Genomic DNA, 14687 nt, shown 5'->3' on the forward strand with positions numbered 1-14687 from the left:
CTTTTGGGAGCTGTAACCGGTATCTGAAGCTTGTGCATTTATTAAAAGTGGGGCATAAACTGGGGTAGATGTGAGAGGTTTTTGTGTCCTCCAGAGGAAAAGACAAAGGGGGAATTTTTTGGGCTGTGGATTGCAACATCAAAAACCAGCGTCTCAGCCCTTTCATAGGAGCTGAAAGATTTGAAAATGACGTATGAAAGGAAGGGAGGCCGGGAATAGCACAGTCTGAAGTTTCTTTGGTAGCAGTAACCACAGAGAGTGGTTCCACAAGTGGAAATGCTAACAGACAGTTCTGACAGCCCAGTTTTTCAGCTTGATTTAAAAGGCTCTCAGTACAAGAAATCACCCACTCCTAATTACAAATTAGCACAGACTGAGTGCTTTGGTGCAGCTTCCATAGTCAAGATGGAATTGCCCAGTCTCAGCCATATGTGCTCTTGGTGATTCTACACATATGACAATTCTTTTCCAGGTTCTTGTTTCTGATGGCCACACTTTGCCTTTGAGCTGTCACCTGGGTGCCAGTTTCTTCAGTTTTACCTGCTCAGCCCCAGGTAAAGTCACAGGACCAAAAGAAAATAAAGCAAAGGTAGCCCCAAGGGTTTAGCATGGGTGTTGTACACACACCACACTCACCATAACTGTGGTCAGCTYTTTCCCCCAGGCCTCATCTGCCTTYCAGGAGCTCCAGAGGAGTGGGATRTGGACCAGRTWACAGCAAAACMATGGATATTGCTGGGGCTGAATTCAGCCTGGCTGTCGGTGAAGAACTGATCTAAAACAGGCCGTAAGTGTTCCCTTGTATTGTTAAGGTTGAAATCTCAGGTTTCTGGCAATTTGACAGTTTTTAATGGAGGAAGTCAAAACAAATAATTTTGGCTTGCTTGTGTAAATTAATTTCATTTTGCCTTATTGRAATGCCTAATCTGTTCACTATTTTGCATAAGACAGTATTTTAGGATGTTTTGACTTTATCAAAATGAAATGGCTCARCATCACGGAAACAGAACAGTTCTGTGACTCTGTCTCACAGAAAAGCTTGCTTTTCTCCTACCTATAAGAATAAATTTTRAGATGTCAGTATTTTCCCTGAAATTCAGAAATTCAGCTTTCTGGGAAGCTTTCATTTTATATTCCTCACTGTTGCTGCGATTTAAACTTTTAAGTTGCATTTCCTAATGTAAACCAGATGGAATAAAAGACAGATTTAGGACCTGGGAATTCCTGGGTGTGACTGCTGATGTGGAGTTTGCTTATGGGACATGTCCCCATCTCAGCCACCTGTAAAATGGAACATCACTGGTTTTTCAGGAAGCACTGAGAGAGGGCTAATGATCGAAAAAAAACCAATTCTGAGGTAAGACACAGTTCAARTGTACATTTTGACCTTTACCTGGTRCTGAGTCCTGTTGGCTTCACCTTTGCTTTTGTCCCTGGTGATGCTGAATAGCCCTGCACCCTGGTGACATCCTCTTTGGGAGTTTGGAGCACTGATGGCACCTCGCTCTGTGGTCTGGGATTCATCCTCTTCCTTCCCAGCTGGCTACAGTAGAAAAGCTTAAGCACATAGATAAAGCCAAATGGTGTCTGCAGAGAAATGTAAATGTTTGTACAAGGCATCTGCAAAAGCAGGCTGATGGCTTCCCAACTGCACCAGCTCRTGCCAATACAGGGAGCAGGCTGCTTCTGGGCATATCGTCCCTCTGCTCTCCCAGGCTGGCAGCAGGGCACTGTGGTGACATGTCTGTTCCYTCAGATGGCAGAGAACTGGAAGGGAAAGATTTGTGACCATCTTAATTCACATACCAGAGTTTCATGTGATCCCCTACCCCAGTCGCCTGTCTTTCCACTGAGGATTGGGAAACTGAATTGCAGGTCCGCTCATCCGAAATCACAAATACTTTACTGCTGGGGAGCAGCTCGTATGTATGGCCAGGCTGTGGTGCTGGGGAGGGTCTCTGAGAYGAGCCATGGGAGCCTCAGGGAACGGCTGAGATTTAAATATGAGCTTCCAGTTTGTATTTCAGTTCATCTCACCCCGAAAGTCAGCAATGCTGCACAGTCAAGATGTTTCAGCTGAGGACCAGATGTTTTTGTAGGACCTTCAGCCCGTGGAATTGGACAACATCATTGTATGTGAGTAGCTTGAACCACTATCTTTCACRCTATCYKTACTGAAATGATTYACTSATACAGCCAAGTGTRTCTCAGAYGGTGTATTGTGATTGCTCAAGCAAYGTGAAATGGTTTGTTGTYTGGTTTCATTTTGGTTTTGATCAGGTTTCTTTTTAAGAGTTAAAGCAGAGGGGATGGAGGGATGGATGGCAGCAGTCACTCAACAGCTCAGATGGGGAAGAAGATATCGGTAATTACTGGTTGCAAATGTTTCCAGAGTTGAGGATATTGCTGACTGTCTTTAATTGCTGGAAGAGCTAAGTTCCTGCAGACCAGGAATTGAACACAAGTGCCAGTAACACTCATTCTGCCAGCTCTTACTCTGGCACTATTTGTGGGCGAGACAATGTCCATTGGGAACTAGGAATGGGCATCACACAACTCAGATCCCTGCCTCCCYGGCTGGCAGGGGATTGTCCAGAGCCTCACCCAGTGATTATCCAGAGGAGRTGCTGATGTCCAGCACCAAATTCCCCGCACTGACCGCAGGCTCAGGGGCTGGTCCTGTAAACACAGTGCAGGTGCTGCTGGCTTGTCCAGGTGTCCAGGTGTCTATCTCAGGAGCCAAAGCCTGCTTGCCAACCCCGCTGGTGTGTGACACTACATTGGGTGCCACCGGGATGTCCCCATCCCGCATGGGTGCTAAGGACAAGAAGCTGCATCAAAGACTTTGATAACTTAGCGTGTATATTATAAATAATATAAGAATAGAGGGCGGTGAATAGGTGTCTGCCGGGCCCCCGGCCCTGGGGAAAGCTGCCAGCTCCGATACAGCGCTGTGAGGGCTTCGGCCTTTCTCACGCTATTGCAGGGTCTCGCAGGGTCTTTTTCCCAGGCGTGGGAAGGCYCGGGTGGGTCCCGGCTCTATCCAGCGGTAAGAATACTGAGCCTCGGGAATATTTGATCCCGGGAATGTCGAGCCTCGGGAATACCGGGCCCAGGGAATGCCGGATCCCGGGAATGCCGAACGCGGGCCGGGCGGGGAGCGAGGCCGGGTCCCCTCGCTGCAGCCGCCCCTCAGCGCCGCCAGGTGGCGCCCTCGCGCCGTGTCCGGCCCTCAGAGCGCGCCGGGAGCGGACAGAGGGACGGACGGACGGACGGAGGGATGGACGGACAGAGAGATGGACAGAGGGACGGATGGACGGATGGACAGAGGGATGGATGGACAGAGGGATGGATGGATGCCCGTTGTCACTGCTGAGCCTGTCGGAAGGTGCAGGCAGCACGCTGCCCACACTCATTTCTCACCCGTGAGCTCATTACCCCGGCGTCGGCCTTCCTGCAGCGCTGCTGCTGCATCGCGGGGAAGAACACACACAGATACACAGACAAAATCTTGGGAAACATTTTTATTGGATGGCTGAGGAGCTCTTTGGAAATAAGTATTCACAAGGGAGGCTTGCGGTTCATGGCTCGAACGCCCCAAAGGGAGGACATAGAAGCAGTTTCTTATATAAGCTGGGTCTAATTCAGGGAGATGAGGTGCAAGTTCCCCAACAGCAGCTGAGCTCTTGCCAGACAGTGGCTTWACCTCTAAACAGACTTATCCCGACCTAAGCAGAAATGCTTCCTGCTAAGTCATGTTAGCATAAAATTCCCTGCACTCTRTTGTGATAGAAACAAGGAGCTGGGCTGGTAGTGCATGTTTGGAGTCACTTTTGGCTCTGGATTTTCATGTCTCCTCTCCTGCACTGTGGGGATCCTAGGGGAGCCAGCAGGGATGGTATTGAATTGAATAAAACTCAGATTTTTTTGGTGATGGCCTCAGCTGGAAAGTGCTGATGGCCAAAAAGCAGCATTGCCTTAGTGACAAAGATCATATGAATCATTTGGTGCCCCTCGGGAGCTGCTCCTGGGAAGAAAAGCTCAGAGTGGGGAGTTTTTGCCTTTAGGAGAAGGGATGGCTGTGCCAAGGTGTGGAATATATTTTTGTTTCCTTACCCCAAATCCAGCACTTTCCAATCTCTGCCATTCTGTGCAGATCATCTGCTGGGTGATCTCCAGAGGACAGAGCCAGAATGAGRTATCACAGGATAGGCAGGCTAGAGATGGGGTGGTGTCATCCCCGAAAGCCTTTCCCAGGAAAGAAGCTCCTCATCCAAACTACCAGGGCCAAGGTGATGTCTCCCTGACAGTCCTGCAGTCCCAGAGATATGTGGGGCACCTCGTGCTGCAGCTGCAGCTGGGCAGAGACATCTCCAACCCCGCAGTTGTCACTTTTCCAAGTGCATCAGGAGCAAAGGAGAACAAAACCATATAACAGTTCAGTGCAAGAGCCAAGTGTAAATCTCAGGAGCCCAAGCTCTCAGTCCCAGCCTTTAGGGAAGCTWGCCAAGTGCTGCTTCACAATGAAAGGCTCTTTCTTGCAGTATTTTTAGATTGACTGGAAGAAGGAGATTTTACCCAGAAATATTCTGGAAGAAGGAAAAAAAATGATCCCTGGTCTGTCTGTGAGATATTTCTAAGCCCATCTCTAACACTCCACAGGGGACCTGATTAAACAGGGAAAATGGGATGCTGTGCATTAAAATTGCAGCTGAAATCTTCTATCACTCATTGTAACCATATTCTTATCCATTGTAATGGAGGGCTAGGGACAAAGTGCACACAAAATTGTAGAACAGCCATCTAAACATTTAATGGTGCAGCTGTGGCAAAAATTTATTGTAAACCCCCCTTTCCCCCCTTTCTAGTGGTTGTGAATGACCACTGCCAGCACCAAACTCAGTGTCCCAGTGCCTGACCTGCCATCCAGTGGGAGCATGAGGCTGCATGCCCAGCCAACATCCTGTCTTCATTTCTGTCTCAGCATGCTGCTCTGTGGAAAAGATAATGAACAGTATTTAGCACTCCAAAAAAAAAAAAAAAAAAAAAAAAAAATACATCATGTAAAAGTGGAAACCCAGCTCTGTTTTCCAAAGGGCCTGGAGAAAAGGCATGCCTCGCTGCCTCTAAATTAGATCACAAATTTTCTGGCTGTTGGCAGCATCTCGGTGTTCACCCTGAAGGCAAAGATCCGAACAAATTAGGCTGTGCTTTCACTGGCCCGTGTACCTGTGCTGCGTTCCCACTAAAGGACGAGGAATGTACCTGTGTGAAATGTGGGGGCTTTGGGAACCTGCAGGAATTGCTGTTCTTGGGAAGGCAGAGTGGCGAGTGATGAGGAAACCACTGCTCCGTGTGGGTGGTGACAGCCTGTGGCACTTAACACTTGTCACCAGTTTGGTGAAATATAACACTCTGGGGGCAGAAAAGGCATGTGATGGTGTGCGTGCTGCAGACTGGAATCACTCAGGAAGTTGGAGGGTTTTTTTTGCCAGATCTTTTATTCAATGAAATTCTTTGTAAACATGGTGAGTGCTGATGTTGACATTGCTCCCCACCTACAGGTGTGCCCCTGCATCTCTTCCTGTATCAAAAGCATTTCCCCACTTGCCTGAGATGTGCTTTGGCAATGTTGACTGATTTTTCTCACAGGGTCTCTCCTTGCCATGTTCATGCAGCTCTCGCTGATGTTTTTGCACCAAAAGCAGGGTCAGACCCTCAGGAAACACAAGGTGACACTGGTGACAAAAGAGAAACAAGTGCTGATGCATTTTTAGTCCCGGCTCTGAACTCTTCCTTTGTTCCTCTAATTGATTGTTTGCTGCCAATGTTTTCTGTAGCAAGGATGTTTCCTGAGCAGGAGGCAATGACACTCGTGCCCTTGGCCAGTCTCAGCTCAATAAACTGCTTGAAACAGTGCAACAAGTGTTCGAGTGGGATCGGGACTGCCACAGACCCAGGTGGGGACAGTGCCTCCAGCTCCTGAAGATTCTGACCTCTGTGGAATTCAGGTAGGTTCGGTTTTATTGGCTTTTGATGCTGCTGATGGAGAATGCTAAAAGTTAAGGAGAGACAGGGACCCAAAGTGGGCAAAAATGCATTTGTAGTTCTGAATTGAACAATAGCAAATGTAATTAAATGTACTGCACTCCTGGAAAATAATTCCTGCCTGCTCCAGCATCYCCTCCTGCAAGGCTTTTCTGCAGAGCTCTGCCCCAATCTGTTGTTTATCTCAYGTGGCACATAAAACCTTCTCCTTAGCGGCACAAACACGTTGGAGAACTGACCTGAGAGGAGACCCTTGGGGAAAGACAAGGCCATGCAGGGTTTTCAGGAGAAYCTGTAGATAAACCTGAATGCTCTGTTCCCTCAAATGTGAGTTTGGTCTCACAAATACAATACAAACCTTAGTCTAGACTTAAKCTCTTGCCTGTTTAGCTGACCTGATTAAAGAGCAATTTTTTCCCCAACTGAACACATACCACAAAACTTYCTTCCCTCTGTGTCCTTTCATCCCTCCTGCAGGTAGCTATGACCAGGATGGCTTCTGTGCAGGTCTGTGTCCCCARGGTTCTCACCAGCTCCCTGGATCAGCWCTGCTCTCACAGACCCCTGTAGGAYYRTCCTGMTGTRCTTGTGCCTCCAARTCCTCTCCTGGATCTGCTGGGAGCCATCTCTGTTCCAGGGTAATTTCCAGATGAAGGAAAGCAGTTTTGGCTATGATGTGTTATGCAGGCTGGTAGATAAATGGGTAAAATGTGTCTTTAAAATAGGGAGGGTGTGCAGTAACTCTGCTTCTCTGCCCTGCCCCTGGGCAGGTTTGTGCAGAGGAAAGGGAAGCCTTGTTTTTTTTAGAGGAAGAGAAATAATTTTTGCAGAGCTTTGAGAGAGTCAAAGATAATACCTACTCAAACATCTCTGAGTAATCCCAAATAGTGCTGCTCTCTGAGTTTTTTCGTTTGTTTTACATGGATGGCCTAGGGATTTTCACAACCAAACTTCAAAGGTTAAATGCAGTGAAGTCAGCAGGAAAACATGTGAATTTAACCTTTGGCTGTAGCTAGGTAAGCCACTTAATTTGTGCTGGAAAAGCCTGTATTTTATGATTGTCAGAAAGACATAAATTGAGTGTGGGCAGGAAGAGAAAAACAGGTCAGGAAAATGCTCTTCAGAGTTTGTTTGTAAGTGTACTTCCCTAGTGTGAATATTTTCACGGTGATGTAGATACAGGTAAATTGACCTTCTCCAGGCCTCTTCTGTGGGGCAGGATTATTGAAAAGCTGGACAGAGCATTCTTGCCCTAACACTGAAATASATTTTGCACTACTGCTGTTGTGTCCCCATGGGACAGAAACTCACCCTCCAGAACATGTGGGTGCAGCAGAAGAGGGACCTGATATCAGCCATTGTAACTCAGGTCGCTTCAGAGTAAYGAGGCAGTAACAGAGTTGTTGTTGGCTGTGTCACAACAATAATAAAGTGGGCAGGTGCCATCCAAGAGGCTCTGCTGTTGTGTCACCTGGTCTAGCAGCTAAAAATATCACAATAATAAAGCCTAGTCCTGTTGCTATAGTCACAATATTTTAGGCAAATCTCAGCTTTCATTAAAAAGGAAAGGAAAGGGAAAGAAAGGTTAGTCTCTCATCTTCCTGAGCCAGAGAAAAGTTTAAAATGTAAAGCAAATATGACCCTGCATTTCAAAGATCACGAGTTAGGTCCTACCCAGAAAAGCACTCATCTGCAAATTGTTATTAAATGCTGTTATTGTTTATTGAGTGGGGTTTTTTTCATTATTTTAAAGACTGCACCATGATGGTGGGCAACTGCTGCCAAGATTTTAATCATTAAAAATTGGCAGAGCTTTGTAAACTGTTACACAATCAATGAAGGTGCTTTACAGCAGTTGGGAAGATCAAGATAGATATTGGATTAAACTTGCTAATTAGTGCTAAATACAAAATGTGTGTGTACTGMCCGCCTTGCTAGGTTTCCATATCAGTATCAAGAGACACAGACCTCGTATTCCTTCTTTTTTTTCTCTTCTGCTTGTTGCCTGTGTGCCACTGAAATTTCCAAAATATCTGCTGAGTTTTTCGTCAATTATACAATTTCTTACGGTGTATATTTGTTATGAAATTTATTATGTTTTCTTATGCTTTCTGACTRAACTCATAGGAAAGAAAGGTGCTTTTGTACTCTACTAAGTTTAATTTTGGGAAAAGGCTTTTCTGGGGACACGAGCAAGAACATGATGGTGTTGATATGTTTGGGGCCAGACTTTAAAGTTAGATTTTACAATGTTTAATGCCTACCTGGAGATTACTTATCATGCAATGCATTTTGTTATATTTATTGAGTAGCAAACAGTGAAACATGGTGTGAACCATTGAGCTGCACAGTCTGCTGGTCCATGACAGTGAGCAGGAGGGGCAGCAAGCGTGTTGCTCTGGCACATGGGATGTTTGGGAAGGATTCCTTGCAGGAGGAGGACCAAACGTGCCATTCATTCCCAGCATGGCCACTTCACTGAGCTTGGAGTTATTGAGATGTGCCTGCATTTGGGGAAATTGGGGATGAAATTCTGACAAGTAACAGTGGTGACTGCAGTCGGGAGTGTTGTGATTCAGAGTTAGATGGGTGTCTACAGAGGGAGGTTGTTTTGTCAAATAGCCTCTATTTAATAACCTAAATCTGCTTGAGACTAGGCAGGGCAAACCAACACTGAAGTGTCAAAAATACCTTTGATTCATTGTTCTGTTTACAGCATAATTTCCCTGTGAAGTGGAGGAATGYAGATGTACCTGCCTGACCGGAGAGCAGGGAAGCTAAACCCATTCATATTTAAGAGTCTCCTCACTGTACATTTGGGTACCTAATGTCTTTTTCAGCATCTCTACGCCTGAATTCCCTCATCCATAATTCAGCCATGTTTTGAGACTGAGGTGTTCTGTGATCCTGTACAACTTCTGCACATCACAGCCAGGGAAGGGACTGGGAGCAGGGGRTGTTTCTTCCACGGTGTTTAGAAAAATGAACCTGCACCTCACCATGAGGCAAATATTGATTGATTGGAATAATAATTGCACTGATGTTAGCGACTCTCAGCTTTTGACCATTTTACAATGTTGTAACCAATAGAAAAGGGTGCTCTTTGCTCCTCTCTTGGCTCTGACCATTCTGCTCTGTTGCTGAAGGGAAGGGAAATTCTTCAGGAAAGTTGGCTCATCCAAGGACAATAATAGACTTCTGTTAGCAGAGATTGTTGCATGGGAGGGAAGAGGAGGATATGATTTTTTAAGCAATACCTTCTGAAGTGGGGAAATAYGACTGAAAAGGTGAATGAGGTTTACCATGAGAAAGTTAGAGTTTATTATTAAATTTGATTGGTTTTGTTCTTTCAGATATTTAGAGCATCTGTCTCAATGATAAGGAGTGTGCAGGAATGCTTACTTGATTACACTCAAAAGCCAAGGCCAGAGGGTGGTTTCTTTTGCTTGGTTGTTTTTAATAACTAAGTAATTTCTTTGGTATCTTCTCACAGACAGCCAATATTAGTTGCATCATTTAAGGCAGTTTTCTRTCTCCTGGGGTTGTTTCCAATGATGTGATGATTTTTTTCCTGGCTTATTTACTGCTCTTGCTTCATGATGAGAAGTGGATTCTTGCCCTCTAATTGGAAAGAAGCTCTGAAGTAGCTGGCTCTGGCTTTGCTGGCAGATTTGTAGTAATTAGAAGATGACCAGTCTAGTTAGGTGGTGGTATGTAAATTTTCAACTCTGATTTCTACTTGAAATGTATTGGATCGATTTGCAGGAGAATTCGCTGCTGAGTGACCCAAAATGATTCTACTCCTGAGGTAATCCCAGTCTCTAAAGGCTTTCTGGTTATGCAAAGACAGCTGCCCCCAAAAAAGTGCCTATGAGACAAAATCTTGACTCACAGCAATTCTGTGCAATAATACCATCATTGTCCAATTTGTCTGTAAAAAATAGCTTTAGGACTAGATCTGGAGTGGCTGAAAGGTGCCTCAGTGAGGCTGGGAGTGCTGGGATCTGCTAGACGTGAATGCAATCCCTGCCCAGGATGAGATGAGAGATATTTTGTGTTCTTGGAGGATCTGAGAGGGTGTCGTGTCTCACATATGCCATCATTTTTGACGTGCCTGCATCTGGTGACTGCAACAGTGCCATGCCAAGGTGTGTTGGTTTGGAAGTTGATCCTGTCAGTAGGATGGCTCAGCCTTCTGCAGGCAAGAGAAGATAGATTGTCCATAGGATTCCTACTCGTGATTCTTATTTAAAGGAAAAATTTCCACCATTTTTATGTGGGAGGAGCAGGCACCACAGAGATCTCTCCTGGGCTTGAGCTAACCCCTCTGGAGTAGCTGTAGCACTTAGATAATGTAATGTACAAAGCTTCAGGTTGTCGTCATTATGTCCCTTCATGTAAAGTACTTTAGGAACAATTTGGCCGAGGCAGCARGGATACTTCTGTGTAAATATGTCATGAGATCAAGCCTTTTAATGTTCATAAAAAGGCAGGATGTCAATTTAAGCTCTCKTCTATCCAACGCATCTGAGGTCTGCTGATTTATGGAGTACTGTAAATTGYAATCATATAAGCCTGTAACACTCTGGCAGCTATTTAAATAGCAAAACTTTCTTCCAAAAACATGATATATGGAAGACATAAAAGTTTTAAAGCAGGAGCCTGCCTTAATAGGGAAAGAGTATTAGCATTCATTTACTGACAAGAAAGGGCTGATTTTCCTTACAAGAAATGCTGCTTCCATAGCCGCCCCATGCTTAGTATTAATCAAGTCATTGCTTTTCTGCTGCCAAGATCCCGGGCCAGATTTGCTTGCGGGGAGTTGGGAAAGGTTAATATTCTCTGAATACTTGGTGACAGAGCTGAGCAGTCAGGGCATGGATTGAATTCCTGGTCCCCAGTAAAATCAAAGGCCAAACACTCATTTGCTGGTGAAACCAAACGAGGTTTCGTGACCAGGAGGGAAATGGAAGAATGACAAAATAAATCAAGCTGAAGTGTCAGTCTGCAGCAGGAAGGTCCAAGAGCCAAATGTCACTCTCAGCAATGCCACTCACCATGGATGTTCTCACAAATCCTGCCTTCCACCAGACATTTCACGTGGCTCCCGTGGGAGTGGGATGCCAGCAGGCAGGAGTGCAAGTGCCTGCCAGCTTTAGGTGCATTAGATTGGCACTTCTGAGACAATAAAAGACACAGGAGTCTCATGAGAAGGGAATAGGGGATTHGAGCAGTCTGGCTAACACGCTCATGTTGGCGTGGAAACCTTTGCTTGTAAGTAAGCTCAAGTCTTTAGCATTTAAAACACCTCTTACCTTGCAGGCCACAAGGAAGTGACTGTTTATAGATATCCATGCTCCAGGAGCAAGGGGGAATAGCAGAGCACAGGACAGGAAGATGCACTGATATGATTTTACTGTCAGAAACCTGTTGCATCTCAGAATAAGAAAGATATTGATTTGCTGTGTAACAAATATATAATAAAAATATTTACACAGAATTAACTACAACCTAGTTCTTGCTCCCTAACATGTAATAGGAATTAAGCCCTAATCAAGAGACTGTTAGAAGTAAAACTATTCTGCCAAGCTGGGATCTCCACTAGATCCCTAGATCAGCTTATAATTTTGACTCAACATATGGTGCTCTCTTCAGAGGCTGATCACATCCCCATCTCCAGGCCAGATTCTCAAAGAATATTAATTCCTATACCWCACCTAAATTTAGAGGTATATGAATTTGACTCATATGCTTGAATTTCTGTTCCAAAACAGGAATTTTGCACTAGTGCTAATAGTTTTATTAGATTAAAAGAGTTGAAGACTGAATTTTAAATGGATTTTTACTCCAGTGGTACAGAGTCTAGCAAGCATTACCATGGGTGGTGTAGCAAATTTTTATCTTGGTCATGTCAGGGCAGGCACATTCGAGAGGGTCTGGTGAAGAGCCTGTGTAAGCATCACTCTCAGGGTCAGATCTCACAAGTGGCCCAGATACAGCTGATGTTATTCCATTTCAAAGAGCTTTCTTACCTTTAGCCCCGAGAAGATWTTGGTGGATTTATCTTACTCCAGAATTCTGTTTTTACCAACTTCTAAAGATTTGTGTGCTATAAAAGGTGAGAAATTGCCGAAAGCATGTCAGGCATTGTATTTGTTGCTTTTCTGTAACTTCTCTGAGGTATTTTTTAATTTCTTCTCGGCTGTGTCTTGTTATATCCTGTTTGCACAGCCTTGAACCCTTCCAACAGAATTGGGACAGTGGTATTAAATCTGATACCATCCTCTGTATGATAATGTCTGACCACATCTCTCAGAGACTGCTGAAGAAATATTTTCGTTGGCTGTTTTCTTTCAGGTTTATATTGGAGTCTGTGCCTCATAACATCCTCTTGAATCCTGAGCACTGCCACAAAGCCAGTCCTGAAGGAATAGATGGATCACTTTAATAAAATAATGACATTTCCCTTAAACCTGTTAGGAAGAAGAATATTGTTTTGGGGCAATGGTTTTCTTTTAAAGCTTTAGGACAACATTCAGTGTTGCTTACAGTTCTGTGTTTCCTCCCGCAGGATTTCTCTTTTGAAGTCTTTCAAATACATTGGAAGGCCTTCCCAAAAATGTGAATAAGCTAAATGTGGATTCATTTCCAGTTCACCACCTTCTGAAGCATGGCATTTTCTTCCTTTTGAGCTGGTCTTTCAGTTGGCCACAGAAAGCCTTACAATAGAGTATTAACTTTATTGCCTTGAGAAATCATTTCTCTTGAACAGTTTCAGTGTCCAGTGTCTTAAAAGCTTTTTCTTACAGCTAAATTTCCAAGCTGACTCAGATGGAAAATAAAGGAAAAAAAGAAGAAATTTCTTCATTTGGATCTAAATGATTTTTTTTTCAAATACCTTTTAATTTCTGATGTGATGTTCATGTAAAAGAATGTATAGATTAGATCATAAAGGAAAATATGGCATCTGGAGTTTTGCTGTGGCAGCAGCTRAAGCTTTGTGCTTCAAATCCTTGAGCTTCTGACAGTAACTCAAGAACTCTGAAGCAGGAAAGGTTTGTGATGCACAGATGAACCYGGTGGCACARTTTCACAGARACAGGAGTCTGGGAAGAATAAGGTYTTTAAWGCCAGGCARTGTCAAGCTAGGACATRCACACAGAGCTGGTTTATTCAGCTATATTTTTGTATATTACTGTCTCAATAGATATGCATTGAARTTTTAAGCTTCCTGTGGCTGTGAGCAGTAGATGGGAATGGCAGCATGGGGAAGGGGCCTCAGCTTGAAGATCACAACCAGGACAGTGCATGTGACACTGCATGCAGAGAGCAAACCTTCTACTCCAAAGAAAGGAGTCCTTGACCTATGGCAACAGCCTGAGAGGAGGCTGAGGGTCATTGCATGGTGAGGGATTTGGTGATGGCAGCAACAAGATAGGTGGAGATGCAATTGGTATTTGAATATATAGAGAGAGAATGGTTTGATCCAAAATCAGTGCTGGCTTATGGGCTACTTATATTGCCAAAAAAAAAAAAGAAAAAAAAACAAACAAAAACCCAAAAAAAACAACCAACAAAACAACGAACAAAAATCCCAGCTCAAGGTTTTGGTATTTCTTCAGATTTTTGTAGACTTTTGGATGAGGCTAACGCAGAGCAGGGGAAGGTGATGCTTACAAACAATCCTCCCATTAAACCCTCCAACAGGGTACTTGTCTTTTGCACAGCTCAATTTCACCTGGTAGTTTACAATGCTCAGATTCATTTAATTTTATTTCTTAAAAGGATTTCTATATTATAGCAGTTGATTATCCTGTCTAAGGTAAGGAACAATCTACATCTCATGCTTGAATACCAGAGATAATTTTTCCTATTTCTKACAAGCATTTTGAAGTTTGGATGTGTTCTATTCAGTATGATCACAGTACTTCCAGACTTCCCCTCACCTGGAAATTTAATAGTGCACTCCCCATTCCCTTACCTTGATAATTAATAAAAATTTTGCTAACCCTGGGAGATTTGGGAGAGGCCCTGCAGCATCCAAAAGTAGATCCATATGTGATGTGATTGTTCCATGGGGAAACAGTCTTTGGATACAGCTACCCTATCACTTTCTGCTTACCTATCACAGGGAAAAAATTAACAAAAGATTTTTTCCTGGTTTGTTTCTGAGACTGGTAATCAAAAAGCATTGAAAGTCTTGCTTTGAGATCGATGATAGCTRCTGGTTTTACCTCCAGAAGGTTTGTTACCTGCTGTAGAAGTAACATRCATTTGTTTGCCATGCTTTCCTCTTAACAAATCTACTGCTAGCTGCATCTCATCTCCTTGTTATCTTCCTGATTCTGACAAATGGTTTGATTTGTTTCTGCTGGAACTGGAGTTAATCCGATTGATTTATAAATCTCCCAGCTACTCCTTTTTTCTCTCTTTAAAGAACTGCACTATGCTGATCTTTTTTCAGTCTTTCAGTAGCTTATCCCTCCTCTGTAGGATCACAAAGATGAATGCTAATAGTTCTTTGATAGCTTCCACCAGCTCTTTTGGCAGCCTCGATAGTGTTTGTCAAGCTCTGTCTGTCTGAAACTTTGCTCATTTCATTACCAACCRTGTACTTGCAAAGTAATGTTTTAAGTAAA

Source organism: Malurus melanocephalus, unplaced genomic scaffold (assembly GCF_030028575.1).
Source record: "Malurus melanocephalus ecotype Western Australia unplaced genomic scaffold, MMel_1.1 scaffold_108, whole genome shotgun sequence".
NCBI classification, from domain to species: Eukaryota; Metazoa; Chordata; class Aves; order Passeriformes; family Maluridae; genus Malurus; species Malurus melanocephalus.